This window comes from Cupressus sempervirens, chromosome 11, assembly GCF_028749045.1.
Source record: "Cupressus sempervirens isolate cs-2001-9-10 chromosome 11, ASM2874904v1, whole genome shotgun sequence".
NCBI classification, from domain to species: domain Eukaryota; kingdom Viridiplantae; phylum Streptophyta; class Pinopsida; order Cupressales; family Cupressaceae; genus Cupressus; species Cupressus sempervirens.
In genome coordinates, this window is record NC_143128.1 from 626,769,306 (window position 1) to 626,785,854 (window position 16,549).

The 16,549-nt window shown below is 32.8% G+C and overlaps 1 pseudogene; it reads left to right on the forward strand.

Annotated features, from left to right (window-relative positions):
• Positions 1-237: 237 nt before the first annotated feature.
• LOC149531270 (caffeic acid 3-O-methyltransferase-like) overlaps positions 238-16,549 on the forward strand; it is a 118,519-nt pseudogene continuing 102,207 nt past the window's right edge.

Consider the following 16,549-nt stretch of genomic DNA (forward strand, 5'->3'; position numbering starts at 1 on the left):
TGATCCTGCCCAAAGTTTTGTTTTTCAAAATCTTTTCTCCCACTCATATAACACATAATCAAATAGATTTCTGATTGTAGAAGGAATTTCTTTTTAGCTGGTAGGGGTGACCAACACAACAGTTCAATACACTAAATGACATGGTTGCAACATTTGTTGAAATAGTTGTTTAGATCAAGAGGGTGGTCGTTAGTGCAATAATTATCAAGGTAAAGGGCTCTTTCAAGCTTTTTGAGAATGGTAAGAAGGTGGAAAGCAAGAAAGAAGATCATAAAGAAAACTGCAAAGCCTAGGGTGAAAACTACCTCAAAGGCTAGATCTACCTCTAAGCTGGCAAAGTCAGCGGCTGAAAAAACTAGTAAAAAGGTAGCAAGGGTCCCTACTGCTATTGGAAAGGCTGCAAAGCTTGTCATGAAGAGGTCGACTCCTCCAAATGGACTTGGTGTGACAAAGCTAGTAAAAGGAAAAGAAGACTCCTACAAAGTCCAAGCTTGGTGGCAAGTCTCCGCTTGCCAAGAAGGCAAAGAAGGTGGCTTAATGAGAGAGCCAGGTTTCTCTCTTTTTGCTTCAAGACTTGAAAAAAATGTAGAAAATTGAATGGCGCCCTCCTGCCCACATGTACATCACTGTTAAATATTGCACTTTTCTCTGTATTTATGAGATCAATAAAATAGGTGTAGAATCATTTTGACTATAATTAGTTTATGTTTTGAATTTCAAAACTAATTGGAATGCTCGCAAATAGTGTTGACAAAGGTGTATTTACTTTGTAATAGTGAAATGGAATTGTGAATTTGTGATGATCAAATCATCTGATATTTGTGGAGAATTAGGGAATTAATGTGAATTGTTTTATTTGAATTTTCTACAAAAGATTGACTTGAATTGAGAATGAGAAACCATATTAAAGAAAAGGGAAATGTCCTGACTTGGAATGTCTATATTTTTTTATTTTATTTTATGGAGGGTTCAAACCTACGAGGCAACCCCTTCACTAGTAGACCAAGGGCCCATTGGCAATGTCCATATTTTTGGAGTGCTAGTTTTTTTAAATTACCATTTTGCACATGCCCTCTTCATTGAGTTAACTCATGCTCATGGTATAATATGGAGTTATCTAAAAATAGGCATTCTTTGAAAAAACATCTTAAGGTGCGAGCTCCTTTAATATAAAATTTCTTCAAAAATAGATGTTCCTTTTACAAACATTTAAAGGATTATTAATGATTTCAATGGGTTTATTAAATTTGTTTAAGAAAAAAAAATCTAGATAATGTAGGTGTTTTTAATGTAAATTGCAATAATCAGATGAAATAATTCTAAATTTCCTTTCATTTCATTACAAGAGCAATTAAAAAAATTTGTAATTTGAACAAATTATAAATCATATATTAAATTTTTTGTAGGTTTCATTTAGATAGATGGTTTGAGATATTTTGTAGTTATTAAGTTAAAGCTATATCATAATCTTTCAAATAAATGACAAAAAATATATTTAAACATTATCATACAAAGTCATTACAAACATTTTTATTTTAATAAATACATAAATATTTAAATCGTTAAATTTTATTTTATGTAAATAAGATTTTAAACAAGACTCCAGAGTAGTGAAGTTCTAAAAATGATTTGAATTATGATTTCAAATTACAACACTTGGTCTGATACATGCAGTATGGTTTAATTCTAATGTGAATAACACAATTTCAATACAACAGATAATGAAAGCCAAAAGTGGTTCATTTCATTCAAAACTCAAGTTTATACAATGTTTGATGAATATGAAGGGCCACTGAATTCCCTTCAAAAAGAAATTAATAGTTCACATAGATAAGATAAGATAATGATATTAATGTCCAACAAGAGACTAACTAGGGTCTATGGGATTGAAAGATACAACAGTACAGAAAAGAATAACACATCGGGAGCACCAAAAAGGTGTCCAGGGAAAAAACAAGAAAAAGGGGGAAACAACAAGAAGAGAGAAGGATCAACAATCCTTTCTAGGTATAAAGAAATCCTACACAGAAGGATAAGGCCTAGGACGAGCAAGGGTCAGGGCCTGGCTTTGTCGATGTCTTTGTGTAGTAGTGGGGATAGGGTGTCACCATCTAAGGAACCCAAGGAAAGGTATAACTAATCTGGTGGTGGACATGGAAGGAAAAAGTTAGTGATGAGCTGATCCAAGGTCTAGCTCTGAGGAAACAAGATCTACAAAGTATGGTCTCTAAGTTGGGAGGCCTCCTTGAGGTAGAGCACTATGCACCGCTAGTCAGAATAACTAAAAAATCTTGAAAGATATCTACAATCTCTTAATAGGTAGTGAAACCTACCTATTTTCTCATAATAGATGGGGCACCTAAAGATGACGTGAGTCTGAATCTCAATCTTTAATATGGTGCACAGGTGGCACACATGTTCCTCTCTAGTTAGGTGGTGGTCTGTCTGGCAATGAAGTCGATGAGATCCAACACTAAAAGACCCTAGGGCAATGCGAAGGACATGGCTCCAACATCAACTCAAGTAAGAGGGATGAACAATAATACCATCGTGGATCGCTAGAAAGTGTTGAGAGTATAAGGCCATCCTAGGGCTTAAACCACTAGGAGGGCTGATCCAAGTCATGGAGATGTATTGCCTATAAATGTCAAGTTTGACATGTTCATTCAACTCCTATTGAGAAGGGAGGAGATGGGTAGGAACATCCAAGGATAATTGGTATGGTGAAAGATGATTGATGTCAATCCCAATCAAGCTCAGTAAGATAGTGGCTTGAGTATACCAAGAACGAGCCTTAGTCATCCCTGCCAAGTTGGAAATATCCACAGATGAATAGTAAGCAAAGTACGAGTATCCATTTCACCTTTGAGGTGGTGAATGAACCAAATCAAGTAAAAAATGGCGCTGAGTTGAAAAGGGTGGGCCGCAAACTCAACCAAAACAATACTCTGTGGAGTGTAATCATGGAAACGGAAGGGTTTGCACCTGCTTGATCAATATTCAATTAGAATCAAGAAGAGACAGTCCCCAAACAACTACACCATGAAGAATTGTGGGTCTAACCAGAGAGTTCAAGAGAGATAACTTGGACACAGTGCCCTAGAAGTGGTGTCGAAAGCACTTTCTCTCTAAAAGGGCAAGGGAGCCCATGCCCTTGGCCACTCTAGGAAGGGGGTCCAGTCTCATCCTAAACTAAGGTCTATAGAACTTGACCCCAAGATAAGTGTATGTGGAGACAATCTTAATTTACTGACCCTGGAAGCTGAAGTGAAGATGTGACATCTTTAGAAAATTGAAGACCATGACCCAAGTTTTACCCAAGTTCACCACTAGCTAGCGCTGGTCACAAAATGAGGTAAGACTATCAAGAAGCCTCTAGAGCCCCTCAAGAGAGGAGGCCAAAAAGGCCACATCATCTATAAATAGCAGAGTGGAGATCAAAACCTGGTACAAGTAACAACCATCCTTAGGGAGTGAAGCCTCATCGAGGAAGGCTTCGAGTTGATCAATATAGATACTGAATAACATAGGGGAGAATGGGCAGCCCTACTTCACCTCAATGGTACTATGAATCAGATATGAAAGTCCCTCTGGAGTCCTCACTCTGCCAGCCACTATCTCATAGAGTCTCATCATCCCTATCACTAGAATATTTGGAGTACCAATATCTTTGAGTCTCTGATAGAGATCCTCCTGAGGTACTGAGTCAAAGGCCTTGCGAAAGTCTATGAAACAATAGTAGACTTTCACAGTACAATGTCAGGCCTCCTCTATGATAGCCCACAAGGTGAAGATGTGATCCATAGTCTCATAATCTGTACAAAACCTCGCTTGACCTCTAGCATGAAATTGTCACTTGTCAAGCTATCTAGTAAGAATAATGATCAAAACTATGGCATAAAGCTTGGCAAAGGTGTGCCCAATCATGATAGTCCTATAGTCACTGGGGTTCAAAGTCAACCCAAATTTGTGAATCAGGTAAATCACATGCCTTGACCATGAAGGAGGGAAACTAGTACACACCACCATATTGAAGAGCACTAGGAGAATAGGGCACAAAATCAGAATATTGAGCTTAAAAAGCTCTGCTTGGAAGTCATCTTTGTTGATGGATCTACTACATCTCATGAGTCTAATAACCTCTCCAACTAAGGATGGAGTGAAAAGATGGCAGTGGGTGGGGGAGGTAGGGTGAGTGGGTCGTTGGCCTGGGATTACATAATAAAATATTAAAATTATGAAAACTATTTAAAAACTATTTCAAATTTTATGTCTACTTGTAAAAGTCATAACTTTCAGCACATAGCTAAAAAAAGGTACATCACTTACATCATTGGAAAGGTAATAAAATTTTTTATCTCCAAATTTCAAGATACATGACCCTTGAAGGCTTTCAGGGCCAGAAATGCTCCAAAGGCCTTTGAAAATGTAAAATACAAAAATATAGAAAATACTTGAAAAAAAAGATTTTTTGTATATTCCCATTTCTTCTTTTGTTTGCCTCCTCTAGATCATCATGGATCATGTTTTGATCATTCCTCCCCCCTTGAGAGGCAATGTGCCCCATTGCATCCACACTCTATAGTAGGTGTGGAAAATGAACATGAATTCATTCACCTACTTCCCCTGATGAAGAAATTGACCTACTTTCACCACATGATACAAGTAAATAGTTTGGTTCTTCAAGTTCTTCATAGACTTCTCCACATCTTGATTAGTTTGGAGTGGATTATCCACTTCTTGATTTAATTATATATGGTTGATCTCCTCAACAACATTTGGAATGTCTAATAATGGAGGAAAATAAGGCTTCAACAATTCAACATTGAAAATTGGGTGAATACCCAAGAATGGTGGAAAATTAAGTTCAAATACATTTTCACCAACTTGTTTGATAATCTTGTATGGACCATAATGAAGGGGATGAAACTTTCTGTGAGGTCCTTACAATCTCTCCTTCTGAAAATGCAACCATACCTTATCCCCAATCTAAAAATCATGAGGAGTTCGATGCTCATCATGCCTCTATTTATACTTCTTATTGGTCTGCTCCAAAATCTCATGAACCTATTGTTGCAAATGGTGGATTCTATCAATGAACTTCATTTCTTTTTCCTTCTCTTTATCCAAGCATGGGGTCAAATCAAGCTATATAGCTGGGATAGAAATATTTATTGGTGCCAATGGATGATATCCAAGACACACTTCAAAGGGGCTATGACCAGTTGAACTATGAATTGACCTATTGTAGCTATGTTGTACAAAGGGAAGACTTTCACTTGATGTACGAGGATGTTTTGAGTAATACATACCCAATATTTGAATGATCATGCAATTGACAACCTAAGTTTGACCATTTTTCTAAAGATGGAATGCAATGGACTTTGTTAGTTTTGTGTCCATCATTTCCCATAATGAAGACCATAATCTACTTAGAAACTAACTATCCCTATTTGAAATAATACTGCTTGGTAACCCAAAATGAACCCAAACATGCTCAAAGAAGAGCTTTGCAATGTCTTCTGTAGAAATTTTCTTTCTACAGGCTACCAAGATTGTGATTTTTGAAAATCTATCTACAACAACATATACACAATCATGCTCGTGTTTAGTGGTAGGAAGGCCAGACATGAAATCTACAAAAATTAAATACCAAGGCTTCTCTAGAATGGGAAGTGATAGATATAAACCATACTTACGATTTGCAAGCTTTGCAATGAAACATGTTGTATATGCTTGAATGTATGCAATCACATCATTTTTCATTTTTGGCCAATAAAAATATCTTTGAAGTATAGCAGTATTTTTACCTATTCCAAAATGTCCCGCAACCTTGTTGTAGTGAGCTTCCCATATTAATTTCTTGCATTCTGCCTCAAGTACACAGATTTGGCCAATCTGGAAAAACATTCTGTCTTGCAAATAAAAATCATTCCCATGTTTACCTTTTACAATCTGAGTATATACATCAGAAAATTCATTATCATGTTCATACAAGTGAGTCCAATTTTCAATTTCATGCCCACATGATTCTAACACCATACTTACTCATGCAATTGGGGGCCTGATCAAGCAATCTACTACCTTATTGGTGCTTCCCTTCTTATGGAGAATGTTGAGATGAAACTATTGAAGATAGGCTAACCATCTTTGTTGTCTATCATTCTATAATTTTCCTTGTGTTTGCAAAAATTGAAGGGGTTTGTGATCTATATGGATAATAGTTTCCAACAATGTAGACCTTGATGAATGTGACTCATTTATATATACATTTTTAAAAAATTTATTATTGAATCTATGCGAGATAAAAGTTGAGCTTATATGACATTCAAATTTAAAAGTCCATGTGAATTGCTTATTCACCAAATATAGTTGCAAAGTGAGATTTTGTAATTTAGTGAAAAAAATTAAAGATAAATAATTTGTTGATTTTAATTGAGACTATTTATTTTTTGTCCAATATTCTTTGAGCAATTCTTCAACTTTGTCATATGATTGACTATTTAAGGACAAAGAATTAATTTTAGATGAAATCAAATTAATATGAAATATTTTTTATTTTGTGTTGACTATCTACAAGAAAATAAAATATTTGACCACATTTCCTTCTTTAGAGAAAAGAAAAGAACATATATATATATTTGAAATAAAGTAGCTAAAAGATGTTTAAATGACTTTTGAGATAAAGGATGTGTATGCAATTGTCACATAACGATAAAATAAGTTTTAATTATATTGATTATTTCTAAATTGTCATTTACATTGTTTGATCTAATGTGAATATGAATTTCAATATATATTTTTTAGAAATCATTAATTAAATTATTATTGTAATTTTGTCATATTGTTTTTTTACACTATATATTATAAAATAATATTATTTTTTCACATTACATCATAATTCAATACTTGCAAATGTAGTAACAATATTATAATATGTATATTATTTTTTAATTATAACAATTTATCTACTACATTTAAAATTAAATTATAATACATTACTTCTATCCTCATTAATAAAATCAATTATATAAAGAAAACTAAAAAAAAAAGCATACAAAATTTAAAATAAAAATTACAATCCATTTTTTTAAATATTTGGTATTTTTAACTTTTTCATATTAAACAAATTCATTTAAATTTTAAAATCTCTAAACTAAAATATTCTTAAATTCTATAAATTATAAATTATAATTTTCCTATCACTAATATTCCATTAGGACAAAAGGAGAATCATTTTAATTAAAAATTATAATTTATCCTATCTAAACCATGTTCCAAAGTGCTTCTTTTGGGCACACGAGAGGATCAATGTGGAGTCGAAAAAAATTCAATTTCAACAAATGCTGCAACCATGGCATTTAACAAAACTTTAGGTGGGATAAATGTTGATAGAAACTACCAAAGGTAATGGTGAAGAATATGGAAGAAGATGGATTTGGGGGACCCACAATAGTAATGAAAGATTATTTTCTATCAACAAACAGACATGACTGAATGCCAACGAAAAGAAGGGCCCACATCACACCTAAGTAGTCCAAGCTTAGTATGTGATGTTTAAGGGTGGCCTTAGTAAAGACCAACTTTACCATTTACACAAATTGGAAGAAAACACATATTACAAATGAAACATGAAAGAGATCTAGCCATCACCACAATACCAACAATGAGATATGTGGGGACATTAGAGATGGCTCAGTAGCCATCATAGAGTTTTGGAAAAATACGATGAGCTATAAAATTTAGTTTTAACCAAATATAGCAGTTCTAGGCTAGTTTGAAACTAATATCTTAGTTTGAATCTAATATCTTTGATGCATAAGAAGATTCATTATAATCAACAAAGATTTCTAAACAATATGTCGATATTAGAGATGTTGAAAAAAAATATTTCCCTATTCATTTTTCATTGGCATTTCTTGAGGATACATTTTGATTGCTGGGGGAAACTCTAGATAATTTTTTTTTTCTAGTATCGACATCTCAATATTGATTCTAGGAGCACAAATAAATATATACAAGAAAAAAATTCTAGATTAGTGTGAATCTAGTGCCTTTGATGCATAAGAAAAGTTAGTATAATCAATAATGGTTTCCAAACAATACAACAATTTTAGTGATGTAGATTTTTTTTTTCATTTTGTGTATTCATTTTCATTGTTGGGGAATACTTTGGCTAAGAACTTGTGCCAACCTAAGATATGTCGCGATATTTATTGTATGTATCATTACTTTCACTGTACAACTATTAATTCTATTGTGATATGCATATATGTGGTGATAACATTAAAACTACAGTTGTTGCATATTCATGTATTGTACTGTTGAGCTTCTGACTTGAACCATTCTTATTGCTAATTTCTCCATCTTAGTTGGAATGAATCTAGTCATATTGTTTTGTGATGAATCTAAAACATAAAGATAGATGAGATTTCTCAAGTGAGGTGGAATACAACTTGTAGAGTTGTTTTTTCCTCAATATGAGTATCCTCAACTAGGAGAGTTTTGATATCTAGTTGGGAATTCCTCTAGATGAAGAATTATTTACAACATCAAAATCTCTAGAGAAGTTTGATAGATTCTCTGGCTAATTTAACCCCTTTTGCTTCTTGTCATTTAGGTGCAATGATTTGAGTTGGTATAGTCTCCCTATTGAAAATGGAATCTCTATCATTAGAACATCATTAGAACATAACAACTAGTTATGCTAGATGGGAGTGCTAGAGAAAATAGAGTCTCTAGACCTTCCCTATAATAAACTGTAAGGTATGACATTGTAATACCTACCCCTAGTTTACTTTTCAAGTTGTTCTATAGAATTCTTTTAGGCCAATTTTATGATCATCGATACTTGGTTACCGGATTTGATTAAATGTTATTTCATAGTTAGTTGATTTATATATGTAGTTCTATGGTTACTTACCCCATACTTGCATGTGTATGGTGTACTTGTATGCTTTACTTTATGTTTGACATTTCTGATGTGGTTGAGGGATAGAGTCGTAGTCACTTGCTAGTCAAGATCTACATGATGCACCACTCCCCACCATTGCTTGTTTAGTTTATATTATATGTATATTTACATGCTCAAATTTTATGTAGATTGCAAGTACCGAGCATCAACTTCCCTAAATTGCCAGGATGAGTGTGCCCTATCACAATATCTTAATGGTAAAAGAGGGGAGATATTTCTTGATCCAAATCCTAACATAAGTGAATTTTCTTAGAAATTAGTACAAGTATTTGAGTTGTTTATCTTCCAAATTCGTCAAGTGATGCGAATTCACCATTTTGACCTTGGAGTTTGATTATCTTCTTTGTCTTCAGTTGAGTTGTCGTATTTAGTCTTGTGGGTCTATTTTGATTTTCAATTATAATTATATCAAATTAAAGGATAATTTAATAAAAAAATTATAAGGAAAAATCAACACTTAATTATATATAATTAATTGACAAATTAACTAAATAAAAGAATTAAATTTAAAAGATTTATTTAAAGTTCTATTTTTGGTATATTTATGTTTATTTAATTTAATAATAATTTATTTAGGAGTTTCATTTTAATAATAAACTCTAAATAATATTATTGGTTAAATTAATAAATATATTATTAAAGACATCTTGTGGTTTAATAAAAGAGAGAAAGGAATTGATTTAATAAAGCTATTTTAATTAAATTGCAAAAAGCTTACACATGAAATTTAAATAATAAAAATATTAAAAGGAAAAAGGTTTTCGTGTGATTGCAAAATTGAAACCCTAATTTGGGAAAACTCTTTATTAAAGAATTAGAGCTCATTTCTTCATACTGGGATTTGGAGGGGCCAATTTCTGAGGAGAGGGTTTTTGAAAGAAGGGGAAATCGCTTGTAAGCTCCATGCATTTGTTATTTTAGCATCAGATCTAGGTAGGATCTTGTGTGTTTTGCGTAATAGTTTTCATTCTTTGATTTATTTGTCTTTTTTGTGTTTTTCGTGGATCTATTTTCAAAATTTCAATTGGGTTGAAACCCTTGTTGCAAATTTCGTTGTTCTTCATTTCGAAATAATTTGTATATGAATTAAGAATTAGAAACCTTCATTTTGTAAATTATAAGAGAATTGTATTTTGATACAGGTAGGGTTTGGAAAAGAAATAAAAATAAAGTGAGGAGGGGCCATGGCCTCCCCCCTCATGACTACCAAGGTAGCTTGGTTGCGATGGCAGTGAACACTGGCAAAGCTGTGGTTGTTGTTGAGGCAGTCAACATTGCCAAAACAATGGCTACTCCAGGCAACCGACCGACTAGTGACCTCCCCTTTTTGGGGAATGCATTTGAAACACATATGTTACTTGTGGTTTATATGTTATATTTTTAGTTTTTTAATGTTATATCATTATTAATAATATTAATAGTATTAAATGTTAGTAATATTAATATTAATATTAACATTATTATTATTGTTGTTAATAATTAGTATATTGTTAAATTTAATGATTATTGTTATTAGTTAATAATATATTTATATATTATTTTATTAGTAATTTAACAATTTTATTTTTTGATAAAAATGGACAAAACTATTATATTTTATTATAAACTACTTTAGGAGGCTCCAAAGGAAAGAAGCAGTGAAGAAAACCTCCCTTCACAATCAAATGAACAATATATTTTCAATCAGATACAACCATAATCTGCCCAAAAAATAAATTAGGATCATATTCAAAACCAAATTACTGAGTGAGTAACCTGAAACCCCCTAACAATCTGTCAGATGCTAAATGATGAGACTAATAATGTTGAATCCCAATCGATCGACCCTTTATCCAAAGCAACCCCTCTATTGGCTAGCCAATCAGCTAACTTGTTAGCCTCCCTAAAGCAATGTGAAATTTTGTATTCTACAAAATTTGAAAGTAATGCCCTCACCTTTTGAAGAATGTAGTGGATCTCCCAACTAGCAGAATGTAGTAATTTAATAATAATAATAATTAATTCAATAGTAGTTAATAACTTTTAAATTTAATTAATAGTTTATTTGTAGAATTATATTTTTTAGAGAAAATTTTTCCTATTGAAATTTTTTAAGTATTTGATGTCCTTTTGGTCTCGAAGTCCCTTGTCAATCTAAGAATTGAATAAGTGAGAACGTGAACCCTGGTTATAATAAAAAAACCTTGTCAGTCTATAATACCTGAGAATGAAATGAAAACTTTAAGCCATATTGAAATTTGAACTTTTATGTTTTTCAAAACCTAATGAATTATGAAATTTACTTTTGTATGAACTTTATGTGACGTGGTTTACTGATGTTGGGTTCTGGTTTGCCTTAGTACTTTAACCAATTAGGATGTTTACTAGAGGCTTGGGGGTTTTGTTCTATGATGATGTCATGTATATGATCTTTTATACCTAACCATGGTGATGTGTCACATGTTTTCTATGATGAGTTTTGATTAGTATTTGTTAGTTCTTTCCAATTGCTTGTATAGGACTGAGGTGATTATTGTGATTTTTCTTTTGGTACTTTCTAGTTGCTTGCATAAAATTGAGGTGAATGTTATAATTTGTTGTAGATGCTTTCTAGTTGCTTATAAAGGACTGAGGTGATTACTATGTTTTATCTATAGTTGGTTTCCAATCACTTGTAAAGGACTAAGGTGAAAATTGTGATTTTATGAGTTGTACTTTTTATGAGCCTAGGGTAGGTAATCTATGTGTACGTTGGGAAGTGGATTGCAATGGAGGCTGAAGCCCTAAGTGGTTGCCTAGGTAACCTATTGTAATTTCTTTTAATAAGTGATAACATTTCATTTAAATGGGTTTAAAATGAACTGATAAGAGTCAGTATTTTTCCTTGCCCATGCCTCGAGTGTTAGTGCAGGCTAGGATGGGAATAGAGAGGATGGTTGGTTGTGACCTTGCTTCATTAGTATTCCTTGTTTGTATGAAAGGATACTAGTGCCACATAGAGCCACTAGGGGGATGGAGTCTAGAGAGGCTTTTAGGTAATCTTAGAGTTGTCCCATGCAATGAAACTTGCCCACTTACATAGAAAATTTCCTACGTGTCTTTGTTTCCTCTAAGTTTAGATGATACTTGTGTCTTGGAATCCTTTGAGATAGTTTTCTTTTAGGTGTTTCTTTGACATAGATGTTGGTTATGACTTGTTGTTTGATATTTGTATGGGAATTGAAACTATCTCCTCAGTGTGGTGAGAATGGGCCATTTAGGTTCCATGAGGTTGGGTGGTAGTGAATTTACTTATACCATTGAGTTCTAACAACTAGATGTCATTATTGGATATCCTCTTACAGATGATACTTTCTTTTTGATCTTGTATTCGGTTGGATAGTATTATTCTATGATTTTGTACTTGTTTTGTCAAAGATCTTACGAGATGATGTATTTTAATTATGATTTATATTCTTTAAGCTTTTCATACCTTGTGACTATATACATTTAGTCAAGTTTGTTATTAGTTACAACACTTATTCAATGTTTTCCAAGTCCTACAATTCAAACCAAGTAGTTCAGCATTTGCCAAGTACTACATTTCAGACCAAGCAGTTTAGTGTTTACCAAGTACTATAGTTCAGACCAAATGATTCAGTGTTTGATGAGCTTTACAATTTCTATTAAGTTAACAACTTAAGTCAAGTGAAGCCAATGTTAATTGAGTTGAATGGAGAAAAATGTCTAACAAGTACAGTTGTGGTAAATAGGGAATGCATTTTATACCAAGTTACACAATATCTATCGAGTCTCCAGTGAATACCAAGTTTGAAACTATACTGAAGTGATTAGTATGGATTGAGCCTCTACTTCTACTGAGTGCATGATGATGTCCAGTAATGAAAGTGGATGCTATGTATTAGAATTCACCAAGTAAATTTTCAAAACCTGAGTATCTACATTTGGGCCAACTTTGTAATATTGATGTTAACTTGTGTAATGGCCGACTTTATAATTATGTAAATTGGATTGGTATATATGTAATGTATTGTATCATATCCAAGGATATGATATACATCAAGAATAGTGTGCAAGAATGCAAATGTGAACAAGTAGTAGATAAAGAGTGTATTATATGACCATATCAGTAAAGGAGCAACAGATACATATCCATCATATAAAGGTGATCAATACTTCAATGATCTCAATCAACAATTTAGCTGTAATTTAGAGATTACTATTTCATCCTAATAGGTGAATTAGCTTCAAATCCTTTCACAAGGTAGATTTAATAGTCTTTTCTTAGATCTCTTTACTGAGTGCATACTTCATTGTATGTTTGTAAAACCTCTAACAAGGCAGACCTAGCAGTCCTAATTGCTCCTAATAGGACAGATCATTAGAAGAAATCAATGTAAGCCTTAACATACCAACTTTATGTTGCAATATTGAATTTTGTTGGGAATCATCCCCACCCTAGTTTTACTTTCTATTTGGAAGGTTTCTAGGTTACCAAATATTGTGTTCAAATTGTTTTATGCTTTTTGTTTCTCATGCATGCAATATATTAGATTTATTAATGGTAATTAGATTATGCTATTAAGTTCTAAATTTATTAAAAAGGCTTTGAAGTTACTAATTCACTCCTCCCTTCTCAGTAACCTAGCTAGTCTTGAATATTTCCAACAATTGGTATCAGAGCTTTGTGGTTCTCAGGATAAATTTTGACAGCTTGAACAAAGATGAAGGAAAATGGAGATATTCAGACTTGACAAAGCTATTGAAAATGAGAAGTTAGATCTAGAGATGACCATAGCTCAACTCAAGAAAAATACTGATAAGGAAAAAGAAAGAATTGAACTTGAAATCAAGCTTCCATAGGTGCTAAAAAAAAGGCAAGAGGAGGATAACAAAATTCAGAACAACAAGCACCCCTCTTATGTTAATTGAAGGTAAAGGAGAATATGTGGAAGAATTAAAAAATGAGGAAGAATTAAAAAAGGAAGAAGAGCTAGTAAGGAAGAAAGGCAAGGTGATTATCACCAAGCCACCAAAGCCATCCACTATAGTATTTATAAGGAGATCTAGGAAAAAAGTAGGAAAATAAGGCAATGATGTAATCTTCAACCAACCTCATCTTACATTTCAAGAAAGGCTAAAGATACTAAGAGAAGGTGCTAAAATAAAAAAAATTTAAAGCACTCAAGTATGAGACAAGGACTCCAGTAGAGCATAAAGAAGTTGAAGATCTAGTCATGGACAAATTGGGTAGATGGAAATTCTCTCCAGACTAGCTAGCATCACAAGTCCCTACAGTTTTGTTAGATAAGGTCAAGGTTAGATGGGAGAACACCAAGTAGAATATCAAAGAAATTTTTGCACAAACATTGAAACAATTGGTAGCCAACTTGATTGATGTAGAGGTAAATAAGGCATTAAAAGACAATGAGAACAAAATGACTTTAAAGTTTGACATTTGTCTAGTTTTGATGAAAGATATAGAGTATGTTGTGAAGAATGCTATGAACCTATGGAAAAATGTATTCCATCTTCACAAACCAAGTGAATATTATGTTGAAATCAAAGATGATGGTGATGATAGTGACAATGATGAAGAAAATGATAAACACTCTACTCAATTTGTCACAATTGATGTAGAAGAATATTAGGAGCTAATGAAGGATGATGAAGAAGAAAAAGAGGAAGAAGCTATAGAATAAGCCAAGCAAGAATAAAAAGAGATAAACTCAGTCAAGATAGCTATGGCTATCATAGCCTCACTTCCTCACTCTCCAACAAAACTTGCAACATCATCAAGCTTGGAGACAACTTTAGCAGATTTGATTGTGACAACCATTGATACATCAAATCACTCCCTGCTACCTCTCAACTCAACATATCATTGATAGAAGTGTATACCATTTCATGCACTAAGATACAAAATCCTCTAGTTACCAAGCCAGCTTCAACAATGGATACAAAATGTTCTAAAATTTTAAGCTCCTTAGCAGTAAGTACAATTTTGGATTCTTCAGTTTTGGCAACCTTAGTTGTAAATACTCCTGTAAGTACCTCAGTTGTGCATACTCCTATAAGTGATTCAATTGTAAATACTTCTGTCAGTACTTCACTTGCAAATACTTTAGTTTTGGAAAGTTTGGTAAAAACATCAGTTTTGGATTTTGCAAGTATTCCAGTTAGTATTCCACTAGTAGGCATTGTACAAATTTTCACTGCTAGTCCTACTGCTTCAAATATTGTTTCTATTTGGAAGTCTAAAACATTAACTTCAAAAATAGTTGAGCTAAAGATTCAGCCAAGACTTTTGATTAGTGGAAAGGAAATAAATGAAGATATAGATCTAGATGAGGAAATTGAAATTCCCAAATTGGACTTTGATAATATCTCTATAGATCAAATGCATATAGTTGGCCAACTTCTCCAAAAGAAGGCAAAGCAAAAGAAACTCAAAGAAGAAAGAGACAAAAAATATAAGATTATTGAGGATGCAAAGAACATTTTGACTGAAGCTACAGGTGTTGAAGTTGACACTTCTCAAAACATTTTGTTATAATTAGAAAAGATAGTCAGTAAATTCAATGAAGATTCCAGTGGTCAAGATAAATTAATTGAGAAAGTAGAAAAGAAATTTGATAACAAAGTGCTTGAGCACATTTCTCAGCAAATAGCTATCCAGCAGGTAGAGCTTTCTTTAATTTTGACAAATCTTGAAAACTCTTGCACAAATGTAACATCATGTTTTGCTAAGTTATGTGATATTACTGAATATACTAAGGAAATAAAGAGAAAATTGAATAAAATTGATGAAGATCTGATGGCTAGTGCAAAGTAGTTGCAACTTGACCCCAGTTCAAGCTCTACACATCATATGAAGATTAGATTCTTATTAGATATGCAAGCAGAATTATTGAGAGAGGAATCAAGGATCCATTCTACAATCATAAACATTTAGAATATGATCCTTCCAATCATGGATATAATGTAGAAGCACATTGCCTATTCCAAAACATTGATCCATGACAATAATTTCTCAATTGTAGATCACATGATCAAACTCTCTATAGAAGTGCAAGTTTCTCTACAAACGTGCAAAGTTTTGCAAGATAACTGGGATAAGACCTTAACTCTTATTCTTTAGGTACATTCTGATTTTCTCTCACATTTTGGTGTCTACATATAAATAGATTGTGTATAAATCTTTGGCATTATTGTCAAAAAAGGGGAGAGACATTTATATATAATTAAGGGGGAGAGATATTTGTATATACCAAGAGAGAAAGATACCATAATGGGAGATACATTTAGTATGTCAATATGCCTAACATGATATGTACATTGTATGGGGGAGAATCATGCAAAGAAAAAGTAGATATAACAAAGTTACAAAGACAAATTTTAAAAAATCTCAAAAATTAGCATGCTATACCAAGCTAACTATCGCACTATGTTTGTTGTACATAAGTTTTGGCTGATAAGTGTTTTTGTCACTAATGCCAAAGGGGGAGATTGGTGACATTATGTCAAGTTTTTTATTAGTGACACCACCTATTCAGATTCTATATTCAGTGTTTGCCAAGTACTACATTTTAGACC